Source organism: Prionailurus viverrinus, chromosome X (assembly GCF_022837055.1).
Source record: "Prionailurus viverrinus isolate Anna chromosome X, UM_Priviv_1.0, whole genome shotgun sequence".
In the NCBI taxonomy this organism is placed as follows: domain Eukaryota; kingdom Metazoa; phylum Chordata; class Mammalia; order Carnivora; family Felidae; genus Prionailurus; species Prionailurus viverrinus.
The window spans coordinates 2296952-2309914 of NC_062579.1; the positions used below are offsets into that span (position 1 = coordinate 2296952).

A 12963-nucleotide genomic window follows, 5' to 3' on the forward strand; every position below is an offset into this window, starting at 1 on the left:
CTTCCAGTTGCTATTCTGATGAATGAAGATCTTCAGGTCTCCAAAGTACAGAGAAGTGAGGCTTACACACTGTATGTTTCTTGCCGCACGCCCCCAAGCCCCATACATGACTAAAATCTGTCTGTTCTTGGGTCATTTCCAGCTTGTTATGTAAAGCCTATCTGGTCACCCGAGGTCCATGATTCTTGCTTCTATGCAGGCCCCTGAAGGACAAGGGCTATGGTTTATTCTCTACGGTTCACAGATAGACCTTGTCCTACCCTGTACTCATGTGCATTCATTTTGTCTTTCTTACTTAGGTTTTGCAGTGTGCTTGCAAGGAGCCCCTTATTCAAGCAGACCAAGAAAACGTGAGACTTTCCACACGTGTATTCACTTCACAACCAACATGTCAATGCATGGATGGGTAGGTCCCTGTTACTCATTTGTGAGCAACCGTGTGTCACTGGGGCACAGCTTGACGTAGACTTGACCAGTCATCTAAATGGAGATTGGATGTCTCAGTTCTCAGGAACTGCTCATGGTAACACTGACTCTGGATCTAGTCCTCCCCCGGAGCTTGGTCACCCTTCCTCCAGCTAGACTGGGAGGGAAGTCAGGAATGCTGTGGTTCCAGCCAGTGAAGGAATCTGTGGGCCGTCTTCCACTCCCACAGGCCTGCTAGGAGTTCGGGCCGTGTCTACTTTATTTGACATCATGGTCAAGTGGGGCTAATATTTATCTTCTTCAAGTTATGCTCTTTACATGCTTCACATACTCGCATGTAATTGGGATTTGCCACATGGTTTAAGTTCCTGGGATTCCTGCAAAAGCTTCAAGTACAGCAAAGGAGGGTTTGAAGAGAATGAACTTGAGGGCTTTGCAGATGGAAATGCAGCTTGGAAACATTTCAGAGGCACAGCTAATAAATATAATGTGTGTGTATTATCACTAACATATATATAACATACAATATAGCTCACATATATATGTAATCATTATATACAATTTCACATTATATAATATATATTATACAGTAGCAACATGGCTAAGGTGATCTGGAAGCTTCTATGTGTTCCCTTTTACATCCATTTGCTGGGGATTTGATTTATAGATTCTGACTCAGTTAAATTCCAGGGGTCTCAGATCCTGAAAATTGAAAGGATTGAATGAGATTAATTTTGCTCTAGGTTTATAGATTCATGTTTTATTTGTTTTTTTTTAATTTTTTAAGTATTTATTTTTGAGAGAGAGAAAGAGTGTATGGCAGGGGCAGAGAGACAGGGAGACACAGAATCTGAAACAGGCTCCAGGCTCCCAGCTGTCAGCACAGAACCCGAAGCGGGGCTCAAACCCACAAACCGCGAGACCATGACCTGAGCCAAAATCGGACATTTAACTGGTTAAGCCACCCAGGCACCCCCGTGATTTATTTGCGAACACTGAAAAACCCGAAAGCTTATCTGGTTTGGTATATAGAGCATTCATTCTTATCAGATAATAACAACTCCCCTTCTAAGCCCCATGGTTTCAGGAAATACGCGGAATTTTTCTCTTCTCAGAGAATATTTGAGAACAGCATGTGACCTTAGCAAATCCAACATGGCAAGCATTTGACTCTGCTATAATACTAAAACCTACTAAATACTAAAACGTTATTTTAATTATTCCGTGTAAAAATATCTTTTTTCCAGCATTTAGATGTAAGCGGTACTATCACGCAAAGTAAACACAGGTTCACAAGCATTACCTTATCTTGCATATTTTGCCACCTCAAAAGACGATTGATGGAAGGTTAGCTGTGGGCTTGAGTAAATATTCATGATAGACAATATATTACTTGGCAGGCTTGTGCCAAATGCCCCAAATTGTTTTAGTTACTAATAAAACAAACACTAAACACTTACATGTTTGACCCACGGAAAGATTTCTGTATTAGACTTGGCCAAATGAATTGCCCGCAAGTGTCAGAGGATTCCGTGGGATCCTGGATGCCGTGATTTCATCTGAATGTGGTTTTTGTTTGTTACTGGAAAATATTACAGTCAAGGGGCGCCTGGCTGGCTCAGTCAGTAGAGCGTGCAACTCTTGATCTCAGGGTTGTGAGTTTGAGCCCCAAGCTGGATGTAGAGATTACTAAAAAAATAAACAAACTTCAATGAAATAAAATATTACAGTCAAGAGCCAAGTGTACAAAAAACAAGATTTGGGCAGCGTTTGTCTTCTTCTTTAAATAATATTAGACACCAAATATATAAGTAGAGTATGTAGACAAATATATATGGTTTTCTTTATATAGGCATTACGTATTACATAGTATATGTTTGTATAATATATGATTACTTATAATCAAGATATGATAGAATGGTGATATATGATCTCATCTATATGTACAGTTTTATTTCTGGTGACCAGCAAAATAGACGAAAGGAAGAACGGTGATTATCAGAAGGCAAGCCAGTGATTGTTAAAAGCCAGCTGTGTTTGTGTGTCCACCACCGTGCTGAAAGATCGGTAAGGCCCACGTTTGTAACTGCCATCAGCACATCTGCAAAGGTCACATTGTCTGTAATTCTAAATTTCTTACTGCAGCCTTAATTCTCAGATTCTGAGCCGCGTCCCTTGCGTTGAACACAATGAAACGTTTTAGAGAGTGTGGGCGAGCCTGTCCTATCCTCTCTTTGAATACGAGTTAACGAGGAATAAAAAGAAGGAAGATTAATACAAGCCAGGTTCTCGTGACTGCAAGCCAGTGTCGGGACTTTGTATAAACCCAGAGAAAGAAGCTTTCTAGCAGTAATCGTGAAAATTCTGACCTTTCAACGTGAATATCCAAAAAAGTAAATGCAAGCTTCAAAGACTTGAATCAAGTCAGTCCCTAGAAGGGCTGAAGTGGCCGTTGACCATGGAGAACTGATTTTCCAGTTCTTTGAAAGACTGGGGCTTGACATTACTACTTGACATTTTAAATTATTGTTCAGGAAGATAGTTGTAAAGAATTGCCTTGGTGATTTGTTTTATATAGATAGGTAGATAGGTAGGTAGGTAGGTAGGTAGGTAGGTAGATAGATAGATAGATAGATATAGGTATAGTCATCTCGCCTTAAAATCAGAGAATGTTGTCAGTGAGAAGAAACTTTTTTAGATAGAATAGTTTGACTAACAACTGAGATAGGAATGAATAATCTTCCATCAGTGTTTTCATTTGCTCCCTAAGCCCCACAATACTCTGCATTTTAGGACATTACCCCTTGTACTCTGCATATATCTCTGCATGGGCTAATCTGAATGATGGTAGTCTGTCCCTGTGTTAGTCTGTCCGGGCAGCTACTACAGAATCCCACAGACTGGGGGAGGGGTCCTAAATAGCACACATTTATTTCTCACAGTTCTGGAGGCTGGACGTCCCAGATCACGGGCCCAGTACATTCAGTACTGGGTGAAGACCCGCTTCCTGGTTCAAGGACGTCTGTCTTCTCACTGCGCCCTCACGGAGGAAGGTATGAGGGAGATCTCTGGGGACTCTTTGAGAAAGGCACTAATCCCACTGATGAGGGTGTCACCCTCGTGACCTAACCACCTCCCAGAGGACCCCGGCTCTAACACTAGAGCTTAGGATCTCAAAATATGAATGAAGAGTGGACCAGGGGCCACAATGGTTATATACAGAGTGTAGAAAACATGTTCCCATATGTTCTCGTGTTACCATCGTGATAGGTGTAGACAGGCTGTGAGACGGGCAGCACGGAGGGTCAGTAGAAACACAGTATTACACACTGGGGAGGTGAGACTCAGTCCGAGTGATGTTAATCATCCCACAAGGTACAGTCCAGTAGACTTTCAAAGCCAGGACAGAATCAGCAGTCTGAGACAAAAGGCATTTTCTCCCTCCCTTTTGGTATTTCACATTATAAGTCACACAGGAAGATGTTCATCAAAAGAAAGTTGTATGAACACCCATTCGTGAGAAGCTAAATGTTGAGGATTATTTGCTCTTCAAAGTAACAGGTACATAGGTAGTCATACAGAAAGGGATTTAAAAAACATGTGCAGTCGATTGGGAAAATGTTGTTTATATTTTTCCTCAGCATGAAAACGAAACAGCTGTTTTAAACAGTGAGTATTCATTAATTCACTTTTCACTTATTTTGTAATGTGTATTTGCTAAGCAACTACTATGTACCAAGGATTGGATTAAGCGTTGGGGATAAAAGAGTGAGCAAAACCAAACACCCAAACAGCCTATTTTCTGCCTCGTGGAATGTGTAGCCTCTTGGTGAAGACCGAGGTTAAGGAAATGATTTTTAAAATGTAAATTGTGTATCTATTACCTGGCAAGATGGAATAACTCATGTGGCATGCATTTGGGAATCAGTGCAACATTTTTAATGGAAGTAACATTGAACTGAGATCAGAAGGAGTTGAGGGAAATTTTCTATGTCAGGACAAAGTCACCCAAGCCAGTTCCTGAAACCCTCTTGGGGGAATTGCAGCTCTGTGGTTCTCTGCTACATGGTGGGCATCACCCGAGGACTAAGATCTCAGTGCCCATCACATCACACTTTCTCTGTTCATTGTCTTAAGAGAAAACTTTAGGGGCGCCTGAGTGGCTCAGTTGGTTAAGCGTTTGACTCTTGATTTTGGCTCAGGTCATGATCTCATGGTTTGTGAGCTCGAGCCCCGCACTGGGCTCTGTGCTGACAGTGCAGAGCCTGCTTGGGATTCTCTCTCTGTCCCTTTTTCTGCCTGTCCCTGGCTCACACTCTGCCTCAAAAATAAATAAACAGTTAAAAAAAAAAGAAAAAAACCTTAAAGTGGTTTATTAAATTGTAGTATCTTTGACTTAGGTTTGGGGAGTTTTCATTTGGTTCTCTTCTGTGTAGATGTAACTTACATACATGTGTTCATCATTTGATTGAAGTAGATTATTCTGTAATCGAAGTCAATTAACCAGAAAAAATAGCTCTCATTTTATGTTATTTAACTCTATCCTATTAAAATAGCACCCGAAAACGTGTACCATGCAGGGGCAATCACAACTCACTATGACTTTGACCTCTGAGAACACATTTTAGAATACTGAAAAATGTGTCACGGCTGTTTTTCTCCCTGACAAGAACAAAGACAGATTTATCTAGAGATTTATTAGCAAAATATGCTTTTGTGGCAAAATCAGCAAGAGGCTAAGCTTTGAGACTTACAGAAAGCAGAACAAAACAGGATAAAAAAATCTTTTAGTTAACCTATCATTCATGAGATAGAGCATTTATTTTATTTATTTATTTATTTATTTTATTTATTTATTTATTAATATGAAATTTATAATCAAATTGATTTCCATACAGCACTCACCACTAGAGACTTTGGCATTGGTTGAAATCTTCGATGGCTAGCGTTCTTCAGGGGAGAAGTTTTAGGTCTACTTTAAAAACAAATTGGAATTACACAAATTGGAATTCCTAAAAACAAAATTTAAAACCTGTTTTTGATCCAGGTAGCCAGAGAAATGGTAAGCTTATTGGAATTTGAAAAGTGAAAAACAAACAAAAAATTGGCATGTTAGTCTCTTACGTGCTTTTCAGCCACAAGGACTTGTCTAAGACCAGAGAATGAAGGATAAGCAAGGTCCTAATATCCTCGGTTCTGGCCTCACATTTTCAGTATCTGTAATGACTTTGTGCTCAGCTAGACTTGTATTGCCAACGAACTCCAAAATGGTCCCGCATATGGCGTGGGCAAAACCAGGAAGGCAGACATCTCATTAGTATTTGTTCTTAGCGAGATTGCGTCTTTGTCCAAATGCTCTATAGTCAGAAACATGGTAGACTTTGGTTGTTGTGTGGGTGCCAGAATTCTTCTAGATCAGATAGTGTTTGTTTTGAGTCCTAGAGCAAGTGTCCGTCTAGAGGACTGTTCCAGAAGGCCAGTTTGTGTTCCCTGAATCAGAAATAAAGGCAAGTCCAGTGAGAGACCGAGCCAGAGGCACAGTGGACTAATGTGTCCTGCGTCCTGACCAGCTTCGCATCCCCTCCAGCTCCATCACGGCTGATGCCTGACCCGGTCCTGGTCCAACCACCTGATGCCTGGCCCGGTCCTGGTTATGGCTGCTGGTGTATTAGCACCCCAGCACTGCCCGCAGTTGGGATTTGGAATGGGTCTTGCTCAGGGTGCCCTGAGGGTCTGCGGGGATGCATCCAGCTGGCTCCCCTTCCAGGACTCAGATGCCTGTCAGCCTCCCTGCTCAAAATGGGCAATCCGCTCTGAACGCATCAGTCATGGGGTGGAGAACAGCCCTGCCTCCCTCCATTCCCTGGACCATCTAGCTCTCGCGTCCTTGCCCCATCGATTCCTTCATTCAGGAGAGTTCCCATAGGAACATATCATTAATACCCAGTAATACCCAATAATACCTAGAGTTTTCAAGCCGGGAAAGCCCAGATGCTTCCTCACATGGGTTTATAGGGGATGGCAGAATGAAATCAGTGACCAGCTCTCCTGGAGTCACGTTGTTTATGGCAGCACATTTCCTGGAACATTAGATCTGGAAAGGGTTGTGTGGCCACAGGCCGTTCCTGGAGGCCTGGGATCTGCGGGAACCCTTTCCAGCACGGCCCTCACGGGCAGGGAGACGCAGGACTGGCAGACATGTGAGCTGTGGCTGCATCACCCGGACCCTCTGCCAGACCCGGGCATGAAGGATGTTGAAAACTTCATTGAGTTGGTGTTGACACAGATTGAGGTCTAAGTTTGCTTCATTTTACATTGTCAAACCTCAAGTGTTTAAGTGCAGTCCTTCTAAAACTTCACACAGGGTGAGTTGTAACACAGAAATGTGTTGAAAACGCTCCAGGAGACCTCCTACATAGATGGTTATGTTTGTGGCAGACTTTTTGTGCGGCTCCCTTTAAATCATGCATCTTAACTGATCTCGGGGCTCAGGTCTCCCTAACAGGGCTCCACATAGAGCAGAGATTAATTACTTCCAGGAGGCCTTTTTACCCAATCATTCCTGATGAGAGCAGGGGCATTTGAAATGCTGACTGTACAATTTATAGTTTGTGGTGAAATATTCATTTTGGTACCAGCCGTTCTGTTAGACATGTTCGCAATCCAGATAGCTCAGGAATGGCACCTAGCTGGGAATTGTACGTGTGGTTTTATCACTCACTTTCTGGGGGAGGAAATAGCATTGTCTTTTACTGCAAGAGCCCCTGGGGAGTGAGTCAGCTGTGGGTAAAGAAAAATGCACGGAGCCAAGAGTCTAGAATCAGAAAGGCATGATTTCTAGTGTTGCTGGTGCTGGCTTGCCCCATAACGTCTTGTACAATTTATGTTACCCTCCCAGAAGGCAAGGAGGACAGAAACCAAGCAGAGAAAACCCACTTTTATCACTTTTGTCTGTATAGGTTTCAAAGTTAAAAAAAAAAAAACTCTAACTTATGAATGTTTGAAAATAGTTTAGTCTGTGGATTGGCCAGGATAAGGCATGGTGCTGTTTTCGTTGGAATAAGGAAGGGTGTGCATTGTCTGCATCCTGCTCTCAGAAGGCTCACGGTATATTGCAGAACATACAGAGTTTCTCCTCATACGTGCATGTTTGCTGACTGACTAAAATCTATTCAGAACCCCCAAGTCAATACTCGTGATTCTGCTGTAGTCATCCATGAATGTGCAGAGCAGTAAAACTCTCTAGTCCATAGACACCCACGTTCCTAGCTAAGTCTGAACAAGTCACTGCTTTGCCCTTCCTCTTTTAACGCTTGTCCTCTAAACAGGTGTTCTTTATGTGTTCTAACGATTTACTCATTTTTGTGCTTTTGGTTGGTGATTCCATAGCTTAAAATGACCCCCGAGCATGGTGCTGAAGTGCTGTCTATATAACATACACGTATACATGTATATGTGTGTGCAGGTATGTGTATGTGTAGGTTATGCTGCTGGTAGTATGGGGTGATGTCATGGGAACACGCACAGAATACCCACACCTGGGAAAGGAAGGGCGTGGTCAGGCCCCAGCGTAAGTCTCCGTCACGTACAAACATAGCAGGGGAAGACGTCTGGCCCACCTCTCGTTTGACTTCCGCCTGCTGAGAGGTGACATGAACCATCACCACCATCCAGTTACTGTAGGTCTGCTGAGGCTGAACAATAGAAAGGAGATGGGAAACTTGGATCCTGGATACAGATTGGAAACTTGTTATATATAATATATATTAGTCAAGCCACTCCCCTCTTTATCAAACTTCCATAATCCTTTAAGGAAAGTTTTGACACCCCAGTGTCATCTGGCCAACAGCTAATCAGACCTTATCTTTATCACTCTTCTCTATCAGCAGATGCAGTTACAGGTTCTGTGACGTCTGCATAAAGAACTGTTTTTAGTAAGAATATAAAACAACAAAATCTAAATTCAGGTGTGATGTTTTAGGAGCCTTGCAAAGATTCATTAGTTTGATCATAAATACACACTGGTCAGTAACCTACCACCCACACTCACGTTCCTTTTGGTCACTGACGAGGCCAAACCCATTCGTAACTCACAGTGCTCAAACTAACTCAAAGTGGGATCCTTCTCATCATTCATTCACAGAAATCATCAGCTCCTCAGAGAGATGGGGCCTTGGGTACCATATCTACAGTAGTCACCCACCACCCCATTCCAAAGTTACTTACTATGTGTGCCCTTGTATTACTTTGTTTAGTCATTTCATGCTTTGGAATTATATTACATATATTGGTATGGAGCATACGGTCAATTATAGGTTGAATGAATGAATGCAGGAGTCCATACGTTTTTAGAAAGAGCTTATTAAAATAGCGTTACATTCCAGAAATCTGAGAATCAGTGTGGGTTAACAGTAGTAAACATGATGAGATTGGTCCTAACGAGAAAGTCAAAATAATAAGATTCTCTTGCTACTGCACAAAAGCAGACATCTAAAAAAGGTTAGCATTCAACAAAATTCCTTAGTTAAGTCAGAAGAGCTTACTACTTTCTTAATCTGAGAGAGAACACAAGGCAAATCTCATGCCAGGCAGCAAGACAACAGTAGACTTTCCAAGCACAATGAAAATAAAGTGTTCTGTTATCCCCAGTGTTTACACAATGCCATGAAAGGGCTGGGAACTAAAAAACTTTTTGAAGAGTTTGACAAGGATTAGGAAAAAAAAAAACCAAGAATTCACTTATGAAAGATACTTGTAAGAAAATGTTTCTATCCCCAAATGACACTCAGAAAATGGCACGTATGAAATATTGTGTTCACAGTAGCAAACAAAATAATTACACTCCCAGGAGTAAACTTAGCAAGTGTTATGAATGAAAAATATGAAGAAAGCCATAAAGCTAAAGAAAATTGAAGTGCTTCAGAAACAAGGCATAAATTGTCACTGAGACAGCTCAATATTGTAGAAATGATAGTTTTCCCTAAATTAATTTGTAAAAATTCAAAACAACCCCAGCCAAATTCCTTTTGTTAACTTTTAAAAATCATCTGGAGTGAAAGAAGAGCCAGAAACATCCTAAAAATGGAAATTGTGGGGCATTGGGACATATAGGACCATAAAATTGAAGTAATAATAAACACGTGCTAGAATAGACAAATCACAGAAACAAGTATATAGTAACAGATAAACAGAAAGACTATCTCATTAAAATAGTATTCCAAATCTGTCATGAAATGATGGATTACTCTTATGAAAACTGGTTTCCTATCTCACTCCATACACACAAAAAAGTGAACTATAGTTTTTTTTAATTACACGTAGTAAACAAAACTATCACAGGACAAAAAGAAAACATGGGTGACTCTTTTGTAATGTTCTGCCAAGGAAGGCATTTCCAGACATGGCAGTTAAAAATGAAAGTATGAAGAAAAAACTTGTATTTTATTTATTCTATAAACAAAGCAAACTACCTAAAAATTCAAATTACACAATTATCTGGAAACAAATGGTCATATATCAATAAGCAAAAAGTTGGTATCTGTTAATTAGCCCTTACAATATCTTTCACAATCAGCAAAACAAAAATGAGCAAATTTGCAAATAGGCAATTTCCAGAGAAAGAGAAGGAAATTAATTAATAAACATTAAAAAAAACCCAAACTCATTAATGTCCCTCTGCCATAAAATAATTTTGCAAGATTTTACTTTTTTCCTATTATTTTGGCAAAAAAATTAACAAAGTGGTAATAACATAGTTTCACTTTTTAAAGAAAGGCTGAAAAATGGAAACCTTCATATAATCTCGGTGGGTTAAACTTATGAATAAACTCAAATTTCTATTATATTCAGTACATGTTCACTTTTGAAGTGTATGTGATTCTTGATTGTGTGATTTGTTTCAAATAAGCTAGTTATAAAAATATTTGCAAAAATGCCCAAAGATACAGCTATCTAGAAGGTAAGAATAGATAAAATGTGAAAGACATACAAATACAGATGTCTATTTTTACAGAGCAAAACAATGATTGTTCACAATAGAATAGATAGATAATTGTTCACAATATAGTTCACAATATAGTTCACAATATAGTTCACAATAATAATTGTTCACAATAGAATATTATTCAATAGCTTATTTTACATTCATCTGATGGAGTAGCACTCTGACCTTTGGGGTAATGCTATGGAAATAAAAAATGTTGTGGAAAGATGTGAATAATATATATTTAGGAGAATGTATCATGAGATCCAATATTGCAGATGTATATTTACAATATATTTTGTGGCTATAACTGGGAGGAAGACTTATGGGGGACTATGAGTAGGTATTTAGTTTAGAGTTTTTAAAACTTACCTTTATATGCCTATCTATTACTTTCAGAACAAGAAAAATAAGTAATAATATGCACAGTTCAAGTGAAAGTATATGAATAAGAATGTCATCTATTCTATAAGTATCTTTGGGGAGGCAAGATTTGTGTGAGCACAGCTAATATCATCTCAATGGGGAAAAACTGAGAGCTTTCCCTCTGAGATCAGGAAACATGACAGGGATGTCCACTCTCACCACTGTTTAACATAGTGTTGGAAGTCCTAGCCTCAGCACTCAGACAACAAAATGAAACAAAAGGCATCCATATTGGCAAAAAAGAAGTCAAGCTTTCCCTTTTTGCAGATGACATGATACTCTACATGGAAAACCTGAAAGACTTCACCAAAAAACTGCTAGAGTTGATAACTGAATTTGGCACAGTTGCAGCATTTAAATCAACATACAGAAGCTGGTTGCATTTCTACATACCAATAATGTAGCAACAGAAAGAGATATCAAGGAATTGATCCCATTTACAGTTGTACCAAGAACCATAAAATGCTTAGGAATAAACCTAACCAAAGAGGTAAAAGATCTGTACACTGAAACTATAGAAAGCTTAGGAAAGAAATGGAAGAAGACACAAAGAAATGGGAAAACATTCCATACTCACGGATTGGGAGAACAAATAGTGTTAAAATGTCGATACTACCCAAAGCAATCTACATATTAAATGCAATCCCGATCAAAATAGCACCAGCATCTTCTCAGAGCTGGAACAAACAATCCTAATATTTGTATGGAACCACAAAGACCCCAAATAGTCAAAGTAATATTGAAGAAGAAAACCAAAGCGAGAGGCATCGCGTTCCTGGACTTTAGCCTGTGCTACAAAGCTGTAATCATTCAAGGCAGTATGGTATTGGCATAAGAACAGACACATAGATCAATGGAATAGAATAGAGAACCCAGAACTGGACCCACAAATGTATGGCCAACTCATCTTCAACAAAGCAGGAAAGAGTATCTAGTGGAAAAAAGACAATCTCTCAGCAAATGGTGCTGGGAGAAGCGGACACCAACATGCAGAAGAATGAAACTGGACCACTTTCTTAGACCGTACACAAAAATAAATTCAAAATGGACCTAAATGTGAGACAGGAAACCATCAAAATCCTAGAAGAAGAAACAGGCAACAACCTCTTTGACCTCAGCCACAGCAACTCTTCTTACTTGACACATCTCCAAAGGCAAGGGAAAAAAAAGCAAAAATGAACTACTGGGACCTCATCAAGATAAAAATCTTCTGCACAGCAAAGGAAACAATCAGCAAAACTAAAAGGCAACCAATGGAATGGGAGAATATATTTGCAAATGACATATCAGATAAAGAGTTAGTATCCAAAATCTATAAAGAAGTTACCAAGCTCAACACCCAAAAAACAAACAATCCAGTGAAGAAATGGGCAAAAGATATGAATAGACACTTTTACAAAGAAGACATCCAAATGGCCAAAAGACACATCAAAGATGCCCAATGTCACTCATCATTAGGGAAATACAAATCAAAGTCACATTGAGATACCACCTTAAACCAGAGTGGCTAAAATTAACAACTCAGGCAACAACAGATGTTGGCAAGGATGCAGAGGATCTCTTTTGCATTGCTGGTGGGAATGCAAACTGGTGCAGCCACTCTGGAAAACAGTATGGAGGTTCCTCAAAAAAATTAAAAATAGAAGTACCCTATGACTCAGCAACTGCATGAATAGGTAGTTATCCAAAGGATACAAAAACAATGATTCAAAGGGGCACATGCACCCCAATGATAGCAGCACTATCAACAATGGCCAAATTATGGAAAGAGCCCAAATGTCCATCAACTGATGAATGGATAGAGAAGATGTGGTATATGTATGCAATGGAATATTACTCAGCAATGAAAAAGAATGAAATCTTGCATTTGCAACAATGTGGATGGGACTAAAAGGTATTATGCTAACTGAAATAAGTCAGTCAGAGAAAGACAGATATCATATGTTTTTCACTCATATGTGGAAATTGAGAAACTTAACAGAAGACCATGAGGGAAAGTAAAGAAAAAAAAAGTTATAAATAGAAAGGGAGGCAAGAGAGTCTTAAATACAGAGAACAAACTGACGGTTGATGGAGGTGGAGGAGCGGGGAAAATGGATGACGAGCACTGAGGAGGGCACTTGTTGGGA

At 39.8% G+C, this 12963-nt stretch overlaps 1 long non-coding RNA gene across 1 annotated transcript in view; it reads left to right on the forward strand.

Moving 5' to 3' along the window:
• Positions 1–297: 297 nt before the first annotated feature.
• LOC125157111 (uncharacterized) overlaps positions 298–12963 on the forward strand; it is a 123284-nt gene continuing 110618 nt past the window's right edge. The window contains exons 1-3 of the long non-coding RNA XR_007148859.1: positions 298–406; positions 2376–2493; positions 3369–3479. This is a non-coding gene — a long non-coding RNA (uncharacterized LOC125157111). The remainder of the gene's footprint in view (positions 407–2375; positions 2494–3368; positions 3480–12963) is intronic.